General features: G+C 48.4%; 1 long non-coding RNA gene across 1 annotated transcript; it reads left to right on the top strand.

Moving 5' to 3' along the window:
* Positions 1 to 7,119: 7,119 nt before the first annotated feature.
* On the top strand, positions 7,120 to 15,732 carry LOC122456030. Its single transcript, XR_006274639.1, has 3 exons — positions 7,120 to 7,376; positions 7,686 to 7,693; positions 15,692 to 15,732. It is a non-coding gene; the product is annotated as an uncharacterized LOC122456030 (long non-coding RNA).
* The last annotated feature ends 6,738 nt before the right edge of the window (positions 15,733 to 22,470 follow it).

Here is a 22,470-nt window from a genome sequence, read left to right as displayed (position 1 = left end):
ACAAAATGGAAATGGGGAAAAGAGCAGGACTCGGCTTTAACCCTGCTAAAACAGAAGGCTCTCACAGCCTCAGTCCTGCGTTTCCCTGATGAATCACAGCCTTTTGTTTTTTGTTTTGTAGCTAATAACATGGTCTTGGCTGCCACACCATTACAAAAATGAAGAGGGAAAGCTAGTGCCGGTAGCATATGAATCCAAGAAATTTCAAGGAGCAGAAATAAATTTTGATCTCTGTGAACATGAGTGTCTAGCAGCTGTCTGGGCAGTACAGTCTTTTGAGCCCCTTACAGGAATGGCCTCTATTACTATCCAAAGCACCCACACTCCTCTCAAGTACATTTTATCAGGGAGATTGATGGGAGGTAAAGTCTCAAACACCCGAATGGCTCAATGGACGCTTATTTTAGTTAACAGAGGGGTGACCACAGAAACAGTGTCCAAGCCGGACATGCTAACACATGCCCTAATTGAAAAAGGGAACTGACATGAATGTCCAGAGGTCACTCTGGAGTAAAGAATTGCCTTGGTAGAGGCACCCCCACTGGCAGAATTAGATACCGTGCAATGGTAGTGAAAGGGAAAAGATGTGTAAAATACGCTGCCATTAACTTAGAAGAGGAAGTTATTCAGACCATGGATCGGCTCAGCATGCTGAGCTCCATGCAATTTATCAGATTTTAAGGCAATATGAAAATTCCCCACAGCCTGTGTATATTTATGCTGACAGTGATTTTTGTGTGAAGGGGATACAGTTTTGGATACAAGATTAGTATAGGAACAGGTGGAAAGCAGCAGAGGGAAAGCATATTCAGAGGAATGGAAATGGACCCTAAACACTTAATGGTGCGACATGTAAAGGCACACAGTAGAGGAATGGGTATGGAGGCCACCTGGAATAATAATAATCGGACACCTGGAACAATAGCCCGACAGCATGACATAGCAGTTGTAACCAGAAGACAGAAAAGGAATGTCTGTGCTGACACATCTGAGCCAACAGATGGCACTACAGACCGCCCTAACCGTTACAGGAAAACTAGAAAGACAGGAGTTACTTAATGTAGCCCATCAGTTTATGCATGAAGGAGTGGGAAGGGACTTTAAGAAGGCTAAAGCAAGTAGCAGAATGGGAGTGTATGGAAGATTATGTTAAAACATGGGTGTGAAACTGTGTGTTGTGAGCTCAGGACAAGGTTCGTCCTGCAACCCAAGATGCACCAATGAAGGCTTGGGCCATGGCACAGGGTTCAAATTGATTTTATTGATAAATTGCCAAGGAGTAAGGAAGGATTCCAGTATTTATTGGTGATAACTGATTCCTCTTCAGGATGGATGGAGGCATTTCCTACTAAAGACAATAGCACCAGGGTAGTGGCCAAAAAGTTTTTTAATGAGGTAGTATGTAGATACGACACCCACAAAATAATAGATTCTGATAATGGGGGAGCCTTTGTAGGAGAAATTTTTACAACAATGATACAAGCCTGGGGAATTAAACAAAAGCTCCATATACCATAACAGCCTCAGTCTTCAGGCCAAGTAGAGTGCATGAATCGCACTATTAAGGAAGTGCTCCGGCAGGTAGTAAATCACACAGGAAAAGATTGGCCGGATAAACTGCCTCTGATTTTGGCTGCCATCCGCAGCAGTAATAGAGTAAGGACAAAAATTCAACCCTTTCAAATTCTGTTCGGACATTCAATGCGCCTAATGATTGATCCTAGTTGCCTGGTACAGGATCAAGAAGAAAGCTCTAATATAACCCAGCATGATTATTTTCAATGGCTCAAACAGTTACAAGAAGATAAAACCACCCTCCAGTATAGGGTTAATCAGGCCACTGAACACATGAACAACAAAATTCAGAAACCAAGTCCCACAAAGGCAGCCCTGTGGGAAACGGGACCAAGTCACATACCTTAAAATGGGGAAAAGGGAATCGAAATGGATAGGCTCTTACTCCATAGTGGACTGCCTTAGCCCATTGGTATACCGTACTGAAAAAGATGGAAAACTGAAATGGGTCCATGTTTCACAAATTAAACCGTTTCCATAAATAATGATCTATGAATTATTTGCAGAAAAGAACATTCCAGAACCTGAGCACAAGGCGCTGCTTAACTACCACAATTTTAATCCACAGAAAATGAGACTCCAGTGTAAGGTCTGGCTTTACCTGCTTCTGGGAACTTTCAGTGCCCAGATAATTAGAGTTATCATGGGAGAAGATGCAGCCCACCTCATAAGCCAATATTTAAAAAATAATTCACTCCCTGCCAACCAATCATGGATTCCTACCCATGATCCAGTGATCCTCATTGAATGGTATGATAAAAATACTAGCCAAATCTTAAAACCCTTAGGAAATATCAATGTTATGCCTGGGAATGGGAAGTAGAACTTAAGGTTCACCTTATAAACACCACAGGAATGCCAAACCACTGGGAAATAGAGGTTAAAATAGAGGGGATACCACCTGGAGTTCCAGCTACCCATGATTACTATATCAGTGGGATAAGCCTGTTAAGACAGAGACAATACTAACAAAAAGAAAAGGAGTACTTGTGGCACCTTAGAGACTAACAAATTTATTAGAGCATAAGCTTTCGTGAGCTACAGCTCACTTCATCGGATGCATTTGGTGGAAAAAACAGAGGAGAGATTTATATACACATACACAGAGAATATGAAACAATGGGTTTATCATACACACTGTAAGGAGAGTGATCACTTAAGATAAGCCATCACCAACAGCAGGGGGGGGAAAGGAGGAAACCTTTCATGGTGACAAGCAGGTAGGCTAATTCCAGCAGTTAACAAGAATATCAGAGGAACAGTGGGGGGTGGGGTGGGGCTGAAGGTCGAAACAGCAGCCTGGATTTCTACATAGACTGCTTCAGCCGACGTGCACGAGCTGAAATTGTGGAAAAGCAGCATCGCTTACCCCATAACTTCAGCCATGCAGAACACAGTGCCATCCACAGCCTCAGAAACAACTCTGACATCATAATCAAAAAGGCTGACAAGGAGGTGCTGTCGTCATCATGAATAGGTCGGAGTATGAACAAGAGGCTACTAGGCAGCTCTCCAACACCACTTTCTACAAGCCATTACCCTCTGATCCCACTGAGAGTTACCAAAAAAAATACAGCATTTGCTCAAGAAACTCCCTGAAAAAGCACAAGAACAAATCCGCACAGACACACCCCTGGAGCCCCGACCTGGGGTATTCTATCTGCTACCCAAGATCCATAAACCTGGAAATCCTGGACGCCCCATCATCTCAGGCATTGGCACCCTGACAGCAGGATTGTCTGGCTATGTAGACTCCCTCCTCAAGCCCTTCGTTACCAGCACTCCCAGCTATCTTCGAGACACCCACGATTTCCTGAGGAAACTACAGTCCATTGGTGATCTTCCTAAAAACACCATCCTAGCCACTATGGATGTAGAAGCCCTCTACACCAACATTCCACACAAAGATGGACTACGAGCCGTCAGGAACAGTATCCCCGATACTGTCACGGCTAACCTGGTGGCAGAACTTTGTGACTTTGTCCTGACCCATAACTATTTCACATTGGTGACAATGTATACCTTCAAATCAGCGGCACTGCGATGGGTACCCGCATGGCCCCACAGTATGCCAACATTTTTATGGCTGACTTAGAACAACGCTTCCTCAGCTCTCGTCCCCTAATGCCCCTACTCTACTTGCGCTACATTGATGACATCTTCATCATCTGGACCCATGGAAAAGAAGCTCTTGAGGAATTCCACCGTGATTTCAACAATTTCCATCCCACCATCAACCTCAGCCTGGACCAGTCCACACAAGAGATCCACTTCCTGGACACTACGGTGCTAATAAGCGATGGTCACATAAACACCACCCTATATCGGAAACCTACTGACCGCTATTCCTACCTACATGCCTCTAGCTTTCATCCAGATCATACCACTCGATCCATTGTCTACAGCCAAGCGCTACGATATAACCGCATTTGCTCCAACCCCTCAGACAGAGACAAACACCTACAAGATCTCTATCATGCATTCCTACAACTACAATACCCACCTGCTGAAGTGAAGAAACAGATTGACAGAGCCAGAAGAGTACCCAGAAGTCACCTACTACAGGACAGGCCCAACAAAGAAAACAACAGAACGCCACTAGCCATCACCTTCAGCCCCCAACTAAAACCTCTCCAACGCATCATCAAGGATCTACAACCTATCCTGAAGGACGAGCCATCGCTCTCTCAGATCTGGGAGACAGACCAGTCCTTGCTTACAGACAGCCCCCAATCTGAAGCAAATACTCACCAGCAACCACACACCACACAACAGAACCACTAACCCAGGAACCTATCCTTGCAACAAAGCCCGTTGCCAACTCTGTCCACATATCTATTCAGGGGATACCATCATAGGGCCTAATCACATCAGCCACACTATCAGAGGCTCGTTCACCTGCGCATCTACCAATGTGATATATGCGATCATGTGCCAGCAATGTCCCTCTGCCATGTACATTGGCCAAACTGGACAGTCTCTACGTAAAAGAATGAATGGACACAAATCAGACGTCAAGAATTATAACATTCAAAAACCAGTTGGAGAACACTTCAATCTCTCTGGTCACTCGATCACAGACCTAAGAGTGGCTATACTTCAACAAAAAAGCTTCAAAACAGACTTCAACGAGAGACTGCTGAATTGGAATTAATTTGCAAACTGGATACAATTAACTTAGGCTTGAATAGAGACTGGGAATGGATGAGTCATACACAAAGTAAAACTATTTCCCCATGGTATTTCTCCGTCCCACCCCACCCCCCACTGTTCCTCTGATATTCTTGTTAACTGCTGGAATTAGCCTACCTGCTTGTCACCATGAAAGGTTTTCCTCCTTTTCCCCCCCGCCCCCTCGCTGTTGGTGATGGCTTATCTTAAGTGATCACTCTCCTTACAGTGTGTATGATAAACCCATTGTTCATGTTCTCTGTGTATGTGTATATAAATCTCTCCTCTGTTTTTTCCACCAAATGCATCCGATGAAGTGAGCTGTAGCTCACGAAAGCTTATGCTCTAATAAATTTGTTAGTCTCTAAGGTGCCACAAGTACTCCTTTTCTTTTTGTGAATACAGACTAACACGGCTGCTACTCTGAAACCTACAATACTAACAGTTATTGTGGGATAAGGTTCAATATCCCATAATAAATTGAACCTATGGTTCCCGGACACATGCATCAGAACCTGGACCAGGGACTATGCATTCAAAAATTGGAACCTAAATGTTCACCCTACTCCCTTCCTATTATAACGGCCTGGATAAAAACACATCAACACTCCAATGGCCGAGCAAAATGAGATGTAGTAGACACCATATTAGGAGGAGTTGGTTTTGGAGCAAGAATTATGAATACTATAGACCTGGAGGTAATTAAGAATAAGTTAAGTTCCTTGTCACAACTGCAAGATAGTTTCATTCACAAGCAGGCATATAATACTGTGGCTTTGGTACAAATAAGTCTGGGAAACCTCAAAGCAACATGGAATATGTAGCGGTGGCTGAACACCACCTCCTGGCTGCTGTATAAACAACAAGTAGAGTTAGGAAATAAAACCGCTTTGACCATAGGATGTACCGAGATGCAAATTCTTAGTTGAGCATCACTTGAACACAAAAAGTTTTGAGTAATATCTGAGAATGTTCGGGTATTAATGCATCTTTTAAAACAATGGAAGAGGTCCTTGTTTGACATCTACAAATGAATGGATGCAATAGGTTTCCAGCATGGGTAAGCCTGATTTGTTATTAGGTGAAATTATTGTTAAAATTGCTCACCACCAATCTGTGGAGACAAAAATATGGAAAGTGGGCGCTCCCAAAATGACCATGGGAACCTTTTGGCTACCCTGGGTTATGGGTCAGTGGGCTGGGAAAGAGGAGAAATTATTGGACGTCCAAGGGTGCATGGAATGGAGCCCTCAGAAGTGGGTGTGTTTGTCCCTACCTGTCACCACAGAACCATGCAGCAAGGACACATCATTGGGAACATGTCTATGGGACAAACTAGAAAATGTGACGTATTTTGTACAACGGACAATGTGTATGTGTTATACATCCTGGGAAACAGCATTCTGGGAGGATACAAGTATTAGCCAACCCCCCAGTGGATGAATGTAAATGTAACGCCCATGTATTATATACTAGCAATCAGACATACTATTTACCAAAGATAGAAGAAGCACAGAGCACTATAATCACCACCCCAGTTAATTTCTCTGTTGGCCTGGATTGGCATGATCTAATTGATCATTTGCTGTCAGAAACAAACATGACTCAGTTTTTACAACAGACACAGAGGGATATAGGGAAGCGTGTCATTCAAATATTACATGCAAATGCAGACATGCTAAAAATTGCTAGGTCTTTTTCAGACAGGCTGTCAGTGGTAAGATGTTTTTACAGGCTGGTCGCCAACCTCTAAAGGCATATTGTCTATTATGTTTCACCCATTGCTGGTTGTGTTAATATTATCCTGTGTTTGCTTGCTAGGAATGTGTTGTATGTGTTGTTGGGCAAAAAGAATGTTTGTTAAATTACAACCAGTTGTATAAAATATGACCCACTCGAGAATTGTTCTTGAGGGGTCAAAAGGGGGACATGTAGTAAGATTTTATGATTGTATTTTGTATAATTTAGAATGAAGAATAAAGAATAATAAGATAATAATGTAACGTGTTAAATGTATTGATGTATGATTTGACCGTATCCTTCCAGCTACCCTTTTTGAATAGCAGAAAGGAATGGCCTAATGTGCCATTGGTGGAGATGCATCAGCCAGAATCTTTGTGTCTGGGCTGATTTCAAGCCGGCAACAGACCTTCTAGGGTACCACTTTGTTGTAGGTTTAGTATTTTAAAATAAGTAAAAGAATGCAATGATTGTTTTTCTTTTGTATTGATGTTCCTATTCAAAATGATCTGTGTAAATCAATTCTGTTTTGTGTATGAATGAGGAATGAATGTTAAGAGATAAGTGTGAAGGCCATCACTGAACTAGATGTTCTAGGAAGGAACCGGAGACAGACGCAAGGGCTTCAGGAGGTTGCAACACGCCCCTATTGAAATATCAGAGGAAGGCAGATTGGCGACTCTAAAGATGAGACAGGCACCTATCAATGGGACAAGATAGCTGTGATCAAACCAGCATGGGGTAACTCCCTGAGAGACTCGATGAAAGAACAAGATAAAGGATGAGAAGGACAATTTAAGAAAACAAGCACTCATCAAACAACAATTGATTACAGCATGATGGTGCAAAATTCATTGGTCACAATGAAGGAAAATCAATATATAATCAGGGTGCCTTGCCATGAAACTTTGGGTTCGTCCTGCCAAGACTTCCCCAGAGCATCGTGTTGCGACTGACAGAACCCAGCTCCTACCTATCCGTGATCAACCTAGCTGGCCACTAGATTGATCCAGACTCTGGACTGGTAACTATAACATTGACTGGTGGGACAGTGTGTGTGTGTGTTTTGTGATTGAATACATATGCTAATTGAATCTCCAATAAACGTGGTGTATTGCCTTTTCCCCTGAAAAAGATCCCGTGTGCTTCTTATAAGCATAACACATCCACAGGCGGGGACCTGTCTGTTAGCCTCCCAGGAGATGGGGTGTGCAGGCAAGGATCACGCTTTCTACCCATACCATTCTCCCCTCAGGAAATGAGGGCATCCAAGTGGCAACAAGACCTTACGAGCCCCAAACCCCCTTGAGCTCTAAATTCTGAAGTCAGAAAGATCTGATTCCAGTGAGGACAAGCTGTCCTGACCAGAGCACTGGTTGTCAGTGTTCCGTAGGACAAATGATTGCTAATGTGAGCAAAAGCAAGTTTACGGTTCACTTTGTTCGGGGTAGAAGAAAGGACCACTGGGCCATCCAATGCTGTCACAGTTTCCTATTAATGAGTGCCAATTGCAATGCTCCTTTTTTGGCAGATGTGCCTTAAGGACACCTCACCTAACTAAGCAAAGCAGCTTGGAACACACTTTTTATAAAAGGTATAGTCCTGGTATATAAATGAAACTGAGGTTTATCCGATCTGTGAGTGCCTCCAGGGTTATCCATAAAGCCTCGCTGGGCTAAGAACCTTTGGCTCTTCTCTAGGACAGCTGTTGCTTGTCTGGCAGATAAAAGACTGCTGTCTGTCTTCACTGTGTAATTATTTCTCCAATTAGGACTTGGTTGGTACTATTCCAGGCTTTTTCCACCCACACAAGTGTACTTTTTTTTTTTTGTTATGGATTGCTGCTCTTTAATTACTTCTTTACATTGTGCTTATTTTAGCAGGAGTTTGAAGTGAATCAGCTATTCTATGGGGGAGAATTACTCCATTTCCTGTTTTCTTCAGCAGATGTTAACATGGGTGGTCTTTATTCCAAGTGGCTTTAGTGCTAGTGAAAAGTGCCCAGAAACTAAACTCCTGCATTCGCCCACAGAACAAGAGCAGCACAGGCATTGCCAGCTTGTTCAGTGTGCCTCAAACCCTGACCTGGAGTGAACCTTCAAGTGGGGGAGAGGAGTTTAATCTCCTTAGCTCATTACCTCCTTGGGTTGAGTGAGATGATGGTTCCATTGACACGTGTCCAGTAAGGGACTGGACTGAGACTACAGACTGATTTCACATGAGTCACAAACAGCCATTCAATGCCAATCAACCTAGTATGGATTCAAACCAATAACCTAGGATTGTTTTTGAAAGCTGAGGGCCCCTCTCCCCCACCCCCAACTTCAGGAAAATGAATTAATTGCAGCCCCTCTAGCCCTACCATGTATTGTTAAAGGTCTGCCCATCCCACTGCTCATCCCTGCTCTGGCTAGTCTGTTTCTCAAACTGGGGGTCCCAACCCAAAAGGGAGTCACAAGCCTATTGTACAGGGGGGTCACGGTATTGCCACCTTTACTTCTGCTCTGCCTTCAGAGCTGGGCAGATGGAGAGAGGTGGCAGCTGGCCGGGTTCCCAGCTCCGAAGGCAGCACCACTGCCAGCAGCAGCACAGAAGTAAGGGTGGCAATACCATACAATGCCAATCTTACTTCTGCTGCCAGCAGCCACCGCTTTCCAGCCGCCCAACTCTGAAACTAGAATGCAATGCTGCTGTCGAGAGGAGAACAGAAGTAAGGGTGGTATGGTCTTGGGGAGCGGAGCAGATCATAACAGCCTGAATATTTTTAAAGGGGGACCCAGCAAAAAAAGTTTGGGAACCCCGGTGGTGCATGCCCCACACTTTGGGAAGCACTGCAGTAATCTGTTTCATGACAAAAAGCCTGATTCTGTGTCCCTTATTCACCCTGGATAGTACATATTCATGGTAGTGTTCCCACTAAAGTTAGCGAGCTTACTTACATCTGAATGAAACATAAGCAAGAATTGCAGAATTGGGCACTTTGGCCCAGCTCCTCAAAGGTTATTAGGCTCTTAACTTCCATTAAAACCAATGGGAGTTAGGTGCCTTGGAGGATCTGGGCTTTTGTAGGTAAAATACTAGTGCCCCTTGCTATTGGTCACCATTTGCACTAAAATCAGTCCAAATTTGGGGGGGGGGGGGGGGGGAACAGGATTCTGCAATCACCTGTGGGTCTGATGCCACCTGGTGGTAATTTGATGCATTGACCTCGGAGTAAAAGCTGGATGGATGTGTGATAAGTGATGGATGTGTGTTTTCGATCTCTTTTTGTATATTTTCAGGAAAAGTTGTTTCTTTTGAAAGAGAGGGACTGAAAGCTAGATATAATATAGGGTTGCCAGCTTTCTTACTGAACAAAACCGAACACCCTAGCCCTGCCCCTTCCCTGCGGCCCTGCCCCATCCCTGCTGCCCCACCCACTACATTCCCCCTCCCTCAATGGCTCGCTCTACCCCACTCTCACTCACTTTCACTGGGCTGGGGCAGGGGGTTGGGGTGTGGGAGGGGGTGAGGGCCCTGGCTGGGGGGTGCAGGCTCTGGGGTGGGGCTGATCTCGGCAGGTTTTGGGGGGCTGGGGGTATAGGAGGGGGCTCCTGGCTGGGAGATGAGGCTGAGGGATTTGGAATATGGGAGGGGGCTGCGGGTTGAGGCAGGGGGTTGGGGCTTGCGAGGGGGTGAGGGCTCTCAGGTGGGGCTGGGGATGAGGGGTTCAGGGTGTGGGAGAGGACACTGGACTGGAGCAGGGGGGTTGGGATGCAGGAGAGGTACAGGCTCTGAGCTGGGGGTGTGGGCTCTGAGGTGGGTCTGTGGGGTTTGGAGTGCAAGAGGGTGCTCCAGGCTGGGATTCAGGAGTTTGGAGGGCAGATCAGGGCTGAGGCAAGGGGTTAGGGTGCAGGAGGGGTTAAGGGCTCTAGGCTGAGGGTGCAGGCTCTGGGATGGGGCCAAGGATGAGAGGTTTGGGGTGCAGGAGGGGGCTATGGGTTTGGGGAGGCTCAGGGCTGGGTCAGGGGGTTGGGGCTCGGGGTTGGGGCAGCGATGCTGCGGGTCTAAGGCAGGCTCCCTGCCTCTCCTGGTTCCACAGATTGTCCTGAAAGCAGCCAGCAGGTCCGGCACCTAGGCAAGGGCAGGGGCAGGAGGCTCTGCGGTGCACGCTGCTCTTGCCCACAGGCATGCTCCCCCCAGCTCGGGCAGTGTGCGGAGCCCTGTGGCCGTCTCATGGCCCCCCTTCCTAGGAGCCAGATCTCCTGGCCCTTCCAGCACAAAGCATGGTGCCCCAGGACAGGTAGGGACTAGCCTGCCTTAGCCCCACAGCACCGCTGACCAGACTTTTAATGGCCTGGTCGATGGTGCTGGCCAGAGCCACCAGGGGCCCTTTTCAACAGTTAAAACAGTCCGGTTAAAAACCAGACACCTGGCAACCCTAGATATGGAAAGAGAATGTGCATATTTCAACCATGCAGCCATGCCGTTCCTCTCAATCCTGATCTGCAGCGCCACCTGCTATTACACACAGTGTCCTCAGACAGTGTCATTAACAAACCTCGGTCCACACTTGAAATATTTATTCCCTCTACAGGGTGTATTCTAAGCAGACATTGCAAGTCAGACCCAATAATATTATGGTTTAATATTATGCATAACATAGGGAAGCAACCACTGGGAATTATATTGAGATCATCTAATTTGTAAGAGGAGGTTACTTACTGTAACTGGAGGTTCCTCGAGATGTGTTGTCCCTATCTGGATTCCAAAAGTGGGTGCGCATGTGCGCCATGTGCCAGAGCCGGAACGCTTCATAGCAGTGTCCATTGACCCGACGTGCACCATGTGTCAGCCATGTTGCAGAGGCGATGCGTGGAGGACTATGGGGGGGATCAAGTGCCCCCCCGATTGATCTGCCTGGGGGTGGGGAGGGAGAGAGGCTCTACCTTCTCCAGTGGTGAGCTGGAGCCGGTTCGCACCAGTTCGCGTGAACCGGTTGTTAAATTTTGAAGCCAGTTTAGAACCGGTTGTTAAAGGGGGCAAACTCCAGCCCGCAGCCCACATGCAGCCCACGGGACAGTCCTGTCCATCCCTCCTGAGCTCTCGGCTGAGGAGGCTCCCCTGAGAATTTCTACTCACCCGACGGCCGTGCGGTCCTTTGGTGGCACTTCGGCGGTGGGTCCTTCAGTCGCTCTGGTCTTCAGCGGCACTTCAGCGGCGGCCCTTCAGTGTTGCCAAAGACCCGGAGCGACTGAAGGAACCGATTCTTCAGCTTCTGGCAGCTCATCACTGACCTTCTCTCCCTGTGCCTCCCCTACCCCCGTACCTTTGGCTAAATTGGCTGCTCTCCCTGACAGCCAGGCAGGAAGCAGGGCAGAGCAGCATCTGCCTGAGAAAGCTGCGGGAGAGGGAGGAGAAGGGACTTCAGCTCACTCGGCCCCTGATCCCACAGTAAGGCCTGGGCGGGGGCAGCCTGCTGCCACCCCAACAGCTGGGGACAGGGGCTGAGCAGGGTGGGGGTGTCATTCAGCAGGGGAGACACGTGGGGTGGTCACATGTCCTCCTCTTTAGCTTGTGCCCCCCGTCATAACTTGCCCCTCGGGGGGTGGGGGGGACAACAGTAGTGGCAGTGCAGGGATTGGCTTTAGCCCTCTGAGTTGGAGATAGAGGGTCCATTGGCATTTAACAGAGGTGCTGGTGTCTTAACAGGGGCACATTAACTCCCCTTCTAGACACTTCGCCTCCCCAGAAGGCTTCCTTGGTATTTCCCCAGCTGTGCAGATCCCACATCCTTTTGAACACGAGAAGGGTGGCTGGGGTTAAAATAATGGAACAATGAATGCTGGGACATTTGGCAGGCTGGGACCTGACCTGTTGACTTTCCAATGAGCAGGGTTTCCCATTCACAAGCCTGACATCATCTCCTGCCTGGAGCAAGGCGAGGAGCCCTATGACCCAGCTGCCCAGGGCTTTGAGGAACCAGAGATCCTGAGAGGCATCTACACAGGTGCGGGATGAGATAAAGATGAGATGGGTTCACCTCTGAACCCATCAACGAGTGAAATTAAATGTTGGGACCCTGGGAAAGTGGTGCAAGCGTCCCCAGCTCTGCCTCCTCTCGTGAGCTCTGCAGAGGCAGGTCTCAGCTTCGATGTGCAGTGTTTGCCATGGCTCTGAGCAGCCCTTTTTTGCCTGGGGAAATTCACCTCCTGAGTACCAGAGAGTTCTGGAGCCATAAAACAAAACATAAACATAGAGTCCTGAGGCCAGAAGGGACCATTACGCTCATCCAGTCTGGCCTCCTCAATCACCCAGGCCAGAGAACGTCCTCTGGAGAATCCTGCATTCAGTCCAGTGGCTAGTGACTGAGCCAGAAAGGATCTTAGGGATCCAAAGAGAGAGCGACCCCTGCAGCCCCCACACTCTGTCGCCTTCCCTTTCCTAGCTGCCCTCTCCCATCTCCTCCCCTCTGCAGATGGATGTTGTGCATTTAGCTCTGGGGTTCATGCCCTGGGAGCAGTGGTTATTAGTGACAGTGTGACACACCTATGTGCAGTTCCTATTCCAGAGGTTCCCTGTCTCTCACCCCTATGGGATGGCTTGTGCCCAGACAGCCTCTTTATTCCAGATGATGACGGGATTGTGTCTCCAACTCGAGAGTCCTCACCTGGGAATCCTGACTGGAGAGCAAGCAAAGCGGTGGGCACCCTCTGGTACTGCACAGAGAGAAACCCCATCTGTGCACTGACTGTGGGGGGTGTCACAGCTGATGTTGCATCAGAGACACCCCGCCGGATAGAAACCAGCAGATCCGCGTCCTCTGGGCCCACCGGGCCCCGTCCCACCAGACACGTTCTGCATCACAAGCCATTTGAGGCATGTGGGGTCAGCTGTGAGTTGTGGGCTCGGGGGAAGGGAACACATTCCTGAAGTGATTAATTGCTTGGGAATCATGTAGCAGGGGACATTGGGATGGAAACCAGAGGAGAAGGATTCCTGGCTGCATCACTGTCCTGCTGGGTGACCTTGGGCAAGTCACTGCCCCGCTCTCTGCCTCAATTTCCCTATCGGTAAATAGGGGATAATGTTATTGACCTTTGTAAAACACTTTGAGGTCTAGTGATGACAATCACTAGATAAGAGCTGGGTCTTATTATTATTTTATTTGATTATATTGTTAAGGAGCAGCATCTTGGGCTTATTGATCATTGCTTAGGTGCCAGTGATCATGACTTGATTACATTTGTCATGTGCAAACAGAATAATGTCCAAACCAGCATTATATCTACACGTGTGCTTTAAAAGAGCCAGTTTCACAAAGCTGAAAACAGTGATGAGTCAAATGAACTGGAGGAAAGGATTTAATTAGAAAATTGTAAATCATATTTTGAAGTTGTATAAGAACATTGTAGTAGATGCCCAAAAAGCCAACATTCTCCAAGCTGGAAAGAAGGCTACACAGGTGAAAAAACCCCAAACAACCTGGCTTAGAGGAGATGTGAAAGCAGCTATAAAAAAATACAATATGTAACATATGGGGGAAAATATAAATTAAACGCTAGGAATTGTAGAAAATTGTGAAGGGAAGCAAAACAACACAAGGAGATTATCTATGGCCAGCCGAGTTAAGGACAATAAAAACACATTTAAAGAATATTCAGAACAAAAGGAAACCTAACAATGGTATTTGTCCTTTACTAGGTGGAAATGGTAGAGCTGACAATAATAATGTAGAGAAGGCCAAAGCATTCAATAAATATTTTTGTTTTCCATTTGGGAAAATGTCAGATGATGTATTCATGTTATATGATGGTGAGAAATACTTTCTATTCCAACAGTGACTAAGGAGGATGTTAACAGCAGCTACTTTTAAAGCAGCAGATCCAGATAACTTGCATCTAGGAGTTTTAAAAGAGTTGGCCAAGGAGCTGGCTCACCCATTAATGCTGATTTTCGATAAGTCTTAGTACACTGCGGAAGTTCCAGAGGACTGGAAGAAAGCTAATGTTGTGCCAGTATTTTAAAAGGGTAAATAGGATGCCCTGGGTAATTGTAGGCCTGTCAGACTGGCTTTGATCCCAGGCAAAATAATGGAATGGTAGATACCCAACTTAATCAATAAAGAAGTAAAGGAGGGTAATATAATCAATGCCAATAGCATGGGTTTATAGAAAATAGATCCACTCAAATTAACCTGATATCTTTTTTTGATGTGTTTACACATTTGGTTGATAAAGGTAATAGTGTTGATGTAATACTTAGAATTTTGTGCAGCATTTGACTTGTTAACACACAACATTTTGATGAAGAAACTAGAACAGTTCAAAATTAACATGTTGGCACCCACTAAATGGATTAAAAACTGGCTGGGTGACAGGTCTTGAAAGGTAACTGTAAACAGGGATTCCTCATTAATGGGTATTTCTCCAGTGGGCTCCCACAGGGATCGGAGCTTGGCCCTACGCTGTTTAACATTTTTATTGATGACTTGGAAGAAGACAAAAAATCATCACTGATAAAGTTTGCAGACAAAACAAACATTGGAGGAATGGTAAATAATGAAGAGGACAGGTCACTGATACAGAGCTAGGGTGACCAACTAGCAAGTGTGAAAAATCGGGACGGGGGTGGGGGAAATAGGAGCCTATATAAGATAAAGCCCCAAATATCAGGACTGTCCCCATAAAATCGGTCACCCTATACAGAGCGGACTGGATCACTTGGTAAATGAGGCACAAGCAAACAATGTATGTTTTAATATGGCCAAATATAAATGTACAGTGAGGAACAAAGAACGCAGGCCACGCTTACTGGATGGGGTGGGGGGGGTTATCCTGGGAAGCAGTGACTCTGAAAAAGACTTGGAGATCATCTTTGACAATCAGCTGAATGTGAACTGCCAATGTGACACTGTGCCAAAAGGGCTAATGTGATCTTTGGATGTATAAACAGGGGAACCTTGAGTAGGAACAGAGCAGTTATTTCACTTCTGTGTTTGGCATTGGTGTGACTGCTGCTGGAATCCTGTGTCCAGTTCTGGTGCCCACAGTTCAAGAGGATTTAGAAACATTGGAGAGATTCAGAGAATGATGAAAGGATCGGAAAACCTGCCTTACAGTGAGACTTAAGGAACTCTGTCTCTTTAGCTTAGCAAAGAGAAGGTTAACTTGATGAAGGGTTTCAGAGTAGCAGCCATGTTAGTCTGTATTCGCAAAAAGAAAAGGAGTACTTGTGGCACCTTAGAGACTAACAAATTTATTTGAGCATAAGCTTTTGTGAGCTTGGTTGACCATACATCGGATGCATTTGGTGGAAAATACAGTGGGGAGATTTATATACACACACAGAGAACATGAAACAATGGGTTTTATCATACACACTGTAAGGAGAGTGATCACTTAAGATGAGCCATCAAGCCAACTTGATGAAGGGTGACTTGATTGTAGTTTCTAAGTACCTACTTTGAAGTAGAAATTTTATAATGGGTTCTTCAATCTAGCAGGCAAAGGTCTAACAAGATCCAATCTTTGGAATTTGGAGCCAGACAAATTCAGACTGGAAATAAGGCACACATTTTTAACAGCCAACGATGGTGGCAGATTCCCCATAACCGGCAATTTTGAAACCAAGCCACTCTCTGAACTATTTTGTAATGTCTTGTAGGAGAACTTGCCTGTCCTCGGCCCATGTGTGGAAGTGTTTTTAGCCCACCAAGTCAGTAAACATGTGAGGAGCTTGCCCAAACCTTGAGCCCCAGAATGCAGGGAGGCCATACCAGTCCAGAAACGGGTAGCCATTGCCAAATGGAAGCTGGCCGCCCCTGACTGCTGCAGATCGGTGGCTGGTCAGTTTGGTGGTGACAAGCCAACCGTTGGTGTCGCGATGGAAGTTTGGGAGGTGATTATTCCTGCGGTTTGCCCACAGGTGGTGGCAAGTACTAAGGGCCCTGAAATACTGGCTGGCTTTGAGCAGATGGCCTTCCCGAACTGAGTAGGGCAGGGGTAGTCAATTATTTTTTGTCAAGGTCCAAATTTGTTGGTCAAGGTATAGTCAAGGTCCACACTCCAGAGAAAATTTTTAAAAAATAATAACAATCATAATGATAATAAGTACGTAGAAAGATTTCACAGTCCATTCAAAAGCGTCTGGCAGTCTGGCTTTGGCCCGTGGTCTGCCTATTCGTGGCACTTCTGTTCCCATGGTCTGCCTAGCACAAGGGACACAGGAATATGGCTGCTGGAAAGCATACTGCTCCCTTGTTACATAGCCTTTGGTCAACCACAGAGGCAGGGTTCATGGACACAGCATGGGACACACAGCCAGGCGCAAGGTACCAGAGCATTCCAGAGATCTGGCATTTACCCATTTGGACAAGAAGGGGCTTTGGTGCCCCCACATGACATGGCTATCGAGGGGGTGTCTGGTGCCCACTGTTGTGTGGGTGACTGAACCCTGATGAGAGAGCACCTGGCAGTAGAAGGCTCAGCCACCCCCAGAGCAGTTGCTGGATGGTAGGTGAGTGTGCTTGGGGCAGGCTGAAGGCAAGAGAGTGCTGCCTACAAACCCATTGCTTCTTCCTGGGGGGTGCTGTGTACTGTGCAATATACATCAGGACACAGGCAAGAGCTGTCACCAGGGGTGGGTTGATGCCTGTGCTGGGTTAGAGATGCAGTGCAGGAAGCTTGACAGTGGCCTCTGCTCAGTGGGGCTGGATCTAGGAGAGCAAGGGGTATGAGGGACACCCTGTGTGCCCCCAGCCTTGCTCTGCAGGGGGAGATGAGATTCTGTGGAGACTCTGGCTCACCTGTACAGTCCATAGCAATGTCTGTGTAGTTTATCTGTGGCTCTATTAAACTTCCCACCCTTCAGGGGATATTGAAAAGGTGCGTGCCTGGAGTCAGGTGCCATTTCTTCAAAAGGATTTTGGGCTGGGATACATCACCAGCCCATCACCCAGGCCATCGCCTCCCTGGGGTTACTGGCTCCTGCCAGGACCACAACAAAGTGGGGCAGGGCAGCCCACTCCCCTTGGCCCTGGACTCTACTACACATTCACAGTGCCAGTCTCTCTGTTGGGAGGGGAGGGGAGGAGAGTGGGGAGACATCCCGGCCGGTTCCGGTCTCTCTGGTGAGAAGGAAGGGGGAGATGGCCCGGCCTGGCCTGGTCTGTCTGGAGGGAGGGAAGAGGGTAGATGTCCTGGCTGGTCCTGGCCTCTCTGGTAGGAGGGAAGGGGGTAGATGTCCCAGCCAGTCCCGGTCTCTATTGGGGAGGGAAGGGGGGAGAAGTCCTGGCCTCTCTGGGGGAGGGGAGAGAAGGGGGAGATGTCCCAGCCGGTTCTGGTCTGTCTGGTGGGAGGGTGTGATGAAGTGGGAATGTTTTTAAAATTTTGTCTGAATAAAGTGTGTGACTCAGTTTCCCTGGTGTGTTACTCAAGTATACTGGTGGTGGGATAAGGGTGTGTGATCGTTGCAGAGACCCCTAGCAGGCAGGTGTGACTGCCGGCTGGCTGCCTGGGCACAGACAATGGACGACACTCTGTATCCTTGCAACTTAGGGCTGGGGCCCATCCTCTGCGAGAGCCAGCTGGAGGTGGTGGAGAACAAAGCCAGAGGTGTAGGCCAGGGGACGTGCTTGCCCGGGAAAGAGTCAGACAATGGAGGAGGGCAGCTGGGAATGACTGAGGCTCGGCTGCTGGAAGCTGGTCCGTCGGCAGCTGGGGAACTCGAGAGGGGAGAGCTGTGGCCTTGGGGTTCCCCGCCTTCCCGTTAGGATGGACTTTGCTGAATGTTCCTAATTTCTGTGCTAACAAGCTCCGCAATATGCTGTGTCCACGACCACTAATAACCCATCTGTGTTACCCGCTGGCTGAGGTTACTGCTGACTGCGGGGGTGGGGTGCACGGCCCCTCTGGGGGGTGGGGGAGGAGGCTTCCCCAGGTGTCCCATCCAGGGGACTCCCTGTGGAGGACTCATGGCATGGAGCAGGACGCTGAGCGCGCTGAGGTCAGAGGCAGGAGACTGCTCTAGGCAGAGTGAACCCTGAGGGGTGTCACGCTGCAAGAGGGTCCTGCCTGAACCTCATTCAGAGCAGTTCCGGAGCGCTGAGCCTGTGCACCTGTGACAGAGGGGAAGGGGAAGAGTTTCCGGGGGATGGGGGTTGGTCCTGGCCTGTCACCTGCGGCTGGCCCTTGGAGATGAGCAATTGAAGCCGCCAGAGACCAGCACAGCAGAAATGGGAGTTCGGCCCCCGGAATCCCCCAGATCCACTCCCCACTTCCCAGAACCCTGGGCCACTATCTTCTCATGCTGCCTTTTCCAGCCCTGCTGCAGCTGGGCCCGCTCTGGGAGGAGAGGTGGTGGCTTGGCGAGGACATACATGTGTCACGTGACCCCTCAGGACACAACACATGCATAAAGTAGAAGCCCGCTGAGGAGGAAATTGGGAAGTAGCACATGCAACCTGGGCCCCATCCCCAGGAAAATTTTAGGTGTGCTCTGGCCTCGTCCTGCATCACATGGCCATGAACATTCCTAGGCACATGCGCGCTGCCCTCGACAGCACGGCCTGGAGCATGGAGGGCACCGTGTCCTGGAGCTGAACTTCCCCAGCCTGGGACTCCTCTGAGGAGCTGGCGAATGCCCGCTGGAAGTGGGGGTTGCTGGAGGCCAACTGCCTCCTGCACTGGAGGTGGCGCTGGTGTTACCAGATTGCTCTGCAGGGGCAGAGCCCAGGGAGGTCTGAGCACTATGCAGGAATGGGGTGGTTCTCTCTTTGTGGGGGTGACGCAGCAGGGGCTGCCCTTACCCAGGAGCCAGCATGGGGGAACTGAGCTCCTGGGAGTGCCACCCTTTGGATGAAACTCTGAGCGCCTGTGCCTGATAGCTCAGTGGGCATGATGCAGGACCCAGAGGTGCCAGCACTCCCCAGGATCCGGGGTGGGGCTGATTCTGCGCATTGTGGAGATAAACTAGGGCAGGGATTCTCACTACACATTTTTTGGTGGCCTCTCAGTGCGGACACCAACTATCTTGCTCATGGCTGATCTGACAGTTTTTCCTAAAATATGTAATTAACTTTTGCCTACTCAATAATATAAATAATGCACAGTTATTGCTATTCTTTCCTGGATCTACACAAAATAGAAACACGAATAAGGTGCTTTGCTTGTCTTTTTTGTTGTTGCTTTTTTTTTTTTTCCTGGCTAGTAAGTCTGCTGTGAAAAGTGATATTAACATACAAGTATCACTTTTCACAGCAGCAGCCTTACTCAGTCTGGGGATAAATAAAGCCCAAGATCGGGAGTTGAGTAGGGAGACAGCAGGGGGCAGGGCCGGCTCTAGGCACCAGCAAACCAAGCACATGCTTGGGGAGGCACATTTTCAGGGGCGGCATTCAGGCTATCCTTTTTTTTTTTTTTTTGCTTGGGGCGGCAAAAGGATTGGGGCACTCGGGATGGAGGCCACCCTGCAGCGCGCAAGGAGCTGCCTGCAGGTCCCCCCGGCTCTGCCCTCCCAGGTCCCAGCCGGTCCTGGAGGCGGGAGCCCCAGCTGGAGAGACCCTAGGCTGAGGCGCGGCCCAGGATTCCCGCTGCTTACCCCTACACTGCCAGTACCGGACCGGCTGGAGGCGAGGAGGGAGCGGACGGAGTCAGCACTGCTGCGGAGGAGCCCAGGGCTGGGGCGGCAGGGGGTGCCAGTGTGGGGGTGGGGAGAGCCCAGGGCTGGGGTGGTAGAGGGGTGCGGGGGAGGAGCCCAGGGCTGGGGCAGGGGGGAGCCCAGGGCTGGGGTGGGGGGCAGCCAAACATTTTTTTGCTTGGGGCAGCAAAAAACCTAGAGCTGGCCCTGAGCAGGGGCCAAGAGCAATAGGAGGGCTGGAGGCTGGGGATGGCACCAGCCACTGCACGGCCAAGACCTGAACCCAAAGCCCCATGGCCAGATTCTAGGGCCTGAGTCTGAAGCCCTGAGACTGGAGCCTGGGGCCTGAAGCCCTGCAGCTGGGGTATGTACCCTGCCACCACTGGGCCAATGCGGGGCAGGGGGCGTGAGCTCAGGGCCAGACCCCACTGCTGCATGACCGGGTCATGGGGCCTAGGGATGGAACCCAGAGATGGAGCCTGAAGCTCCACGGCCAGAGCCTGGGCCCTGTCACCCCAGGGCTAACGCTCAACTCCACCACGCCCGGGAAGGTGGGGAACTCGCTGGTTCTCGACTTCTTCAGCATTTGTGTCTCCAGAAGGGGCGGGGCCTAACCCTTTCTGGCAGCCCTCGGGGAGGTGGCCAATGCTTCCCCACCCCCATATTACAGCCCAGGAGGCTGTGGCCACAAGAAACACCTGCCCCCACCTGAGAAATGCTGATCCGGGGGATCACAAACTTCATTGCATCTGTAGGCCAAGCTCATTGCCTGCACTAGGTGCACCTGGCATCCCTCCACCCCTTGCCAGGCTTCCTGGGGACTCCTCTGCCATCTGCTCTATTTCAGGGATCCCCTGCAACTCCCCATACCAGGCATCTGTGCCCCCATCCATGCCATGGCTCCCCCATTGCCCTGCTTAGCAGTGGCTCTTGTGGCTCTTCTTTTTTTCCGCCCTCCACAGTAGCTTTCTTACCCTGTTTTGACCTGAATTTTATGGATTAGTTGTTATGGCTCACCACTGATCGCATCCAACCAGAAGATTTACAGGTTCTTGTCCAATTCAGACAACAGGGTCTGAGAACTCAGAGAGTTCTATATTGGGAGAAGACTCTCGGGGTGCTTGGCAAAAACACTTACACTGAGGACAATACCAAATTGATAAAAGCTTTATTGAAATTAACAAAAGAGTAATAAATGCTGTGAAACTTGTGACTGTAAAACAGTAAAAGAATTCCAAAACTCCTGGTAGTAACATTCCTATTATAAGTACCTTAACCTAACATACTCACACCCTTCCTTGAGGATCCAGTAATAGGAGGTGAAGGACCAACCTTACTCCTGGCACGCCCGATAACACCATGGTTCTGGCTTCCCCAATAGTTAGGAATGTTGAGTAGATACACTGCACTACACAAGTTGAGATGATAGCATGATAGAAGATAGAATGACAGGTAAAACAAAGAAAAGAAAGAGCTCCCTAAGATATCCTTACATGGTATTTTATAGGATCCTGATACTATGTAATTCAGGCCCAACCTACTATAACCAAATCTTATTTCCATACCCTAAGAAATTTATGGGTACCCTTATCCTATAGGTTAGTGGATTACGACACTTATTCTCTACATATTAATAAGGATTGTCTCACTCCAAAAACTGCCATTGTAGGCTCTCTTGGCGACTTCCAGGTTTGTGGTATACCCTGCAGTTACCAACCGGTTGCAGACGCCGGATAAACCTGTTCAGTGTTGTATAGTTCCTTCCTTTGGTTCATCAAAGTTCAGGGACCATTTCTATCTGTGCCAAAGGTTGCCAGCTTTTATACTGACTTACTCTCAACTGATCATACTTTTAGCTATTTAGCGGATCTTATCGGATACAAGCCAGTAAGCTTCTTGCATTTCAGCAAAACTTTTTCTATGTATAATTATTAGGAAACACATATCATATGCCTCAACACATCCTAATTTCATAGGAATTAATACTGATAAAATATAAGAATCATATATGAAATGGATTAATTCAGAAACATATTATTTGATACGGCTGGCTGGATTAGTAGAATATAATAGCTAGCAAAATAATCCTATGGGCTACACCCGCCCCTGCTGGGAAGGGGAGGGCAGACGTCTGGCACCCCCTCTATCTCTCACTCCCCTATGGCGCAGGCTTTGGGGAGACAGTGCACTGGGAGGGAGGGAAGAATGAAACCTCCTTTGTTCTCTTCTCCCACTGCCCCCCTCCCCCTTACCAGCTGAGCCTCTGCCCCACAGCTGTCAGGCAGAGCTCAGCAGGGAGAACAGGGAGCAGCAGTTTAAGGCTTTTATGGTTTTCCAGTTTTCACCAAAATCACTCACGTTCTGCCC

This window comes from Dermochelys coriacea, chromosome 10 (assembly GCF_009764565.3).
Source record: "Dermochelys coriacea isolate rDerCor1 chromosome 10, rDerCor1.pri.v4, whole genome shotgun sequence".
NCBI classification, from domain to species: domain Eukaryota; kingdom Metazoa; phylum Chordata; order Testudines; family Dermochelyidae; genus Dermochelys; species Dermochelys coriacea.
Note: the sequence above shows the minus strand (reverse complement) of the source record. Positions and strands in the feature narration are given on the sequence as shown.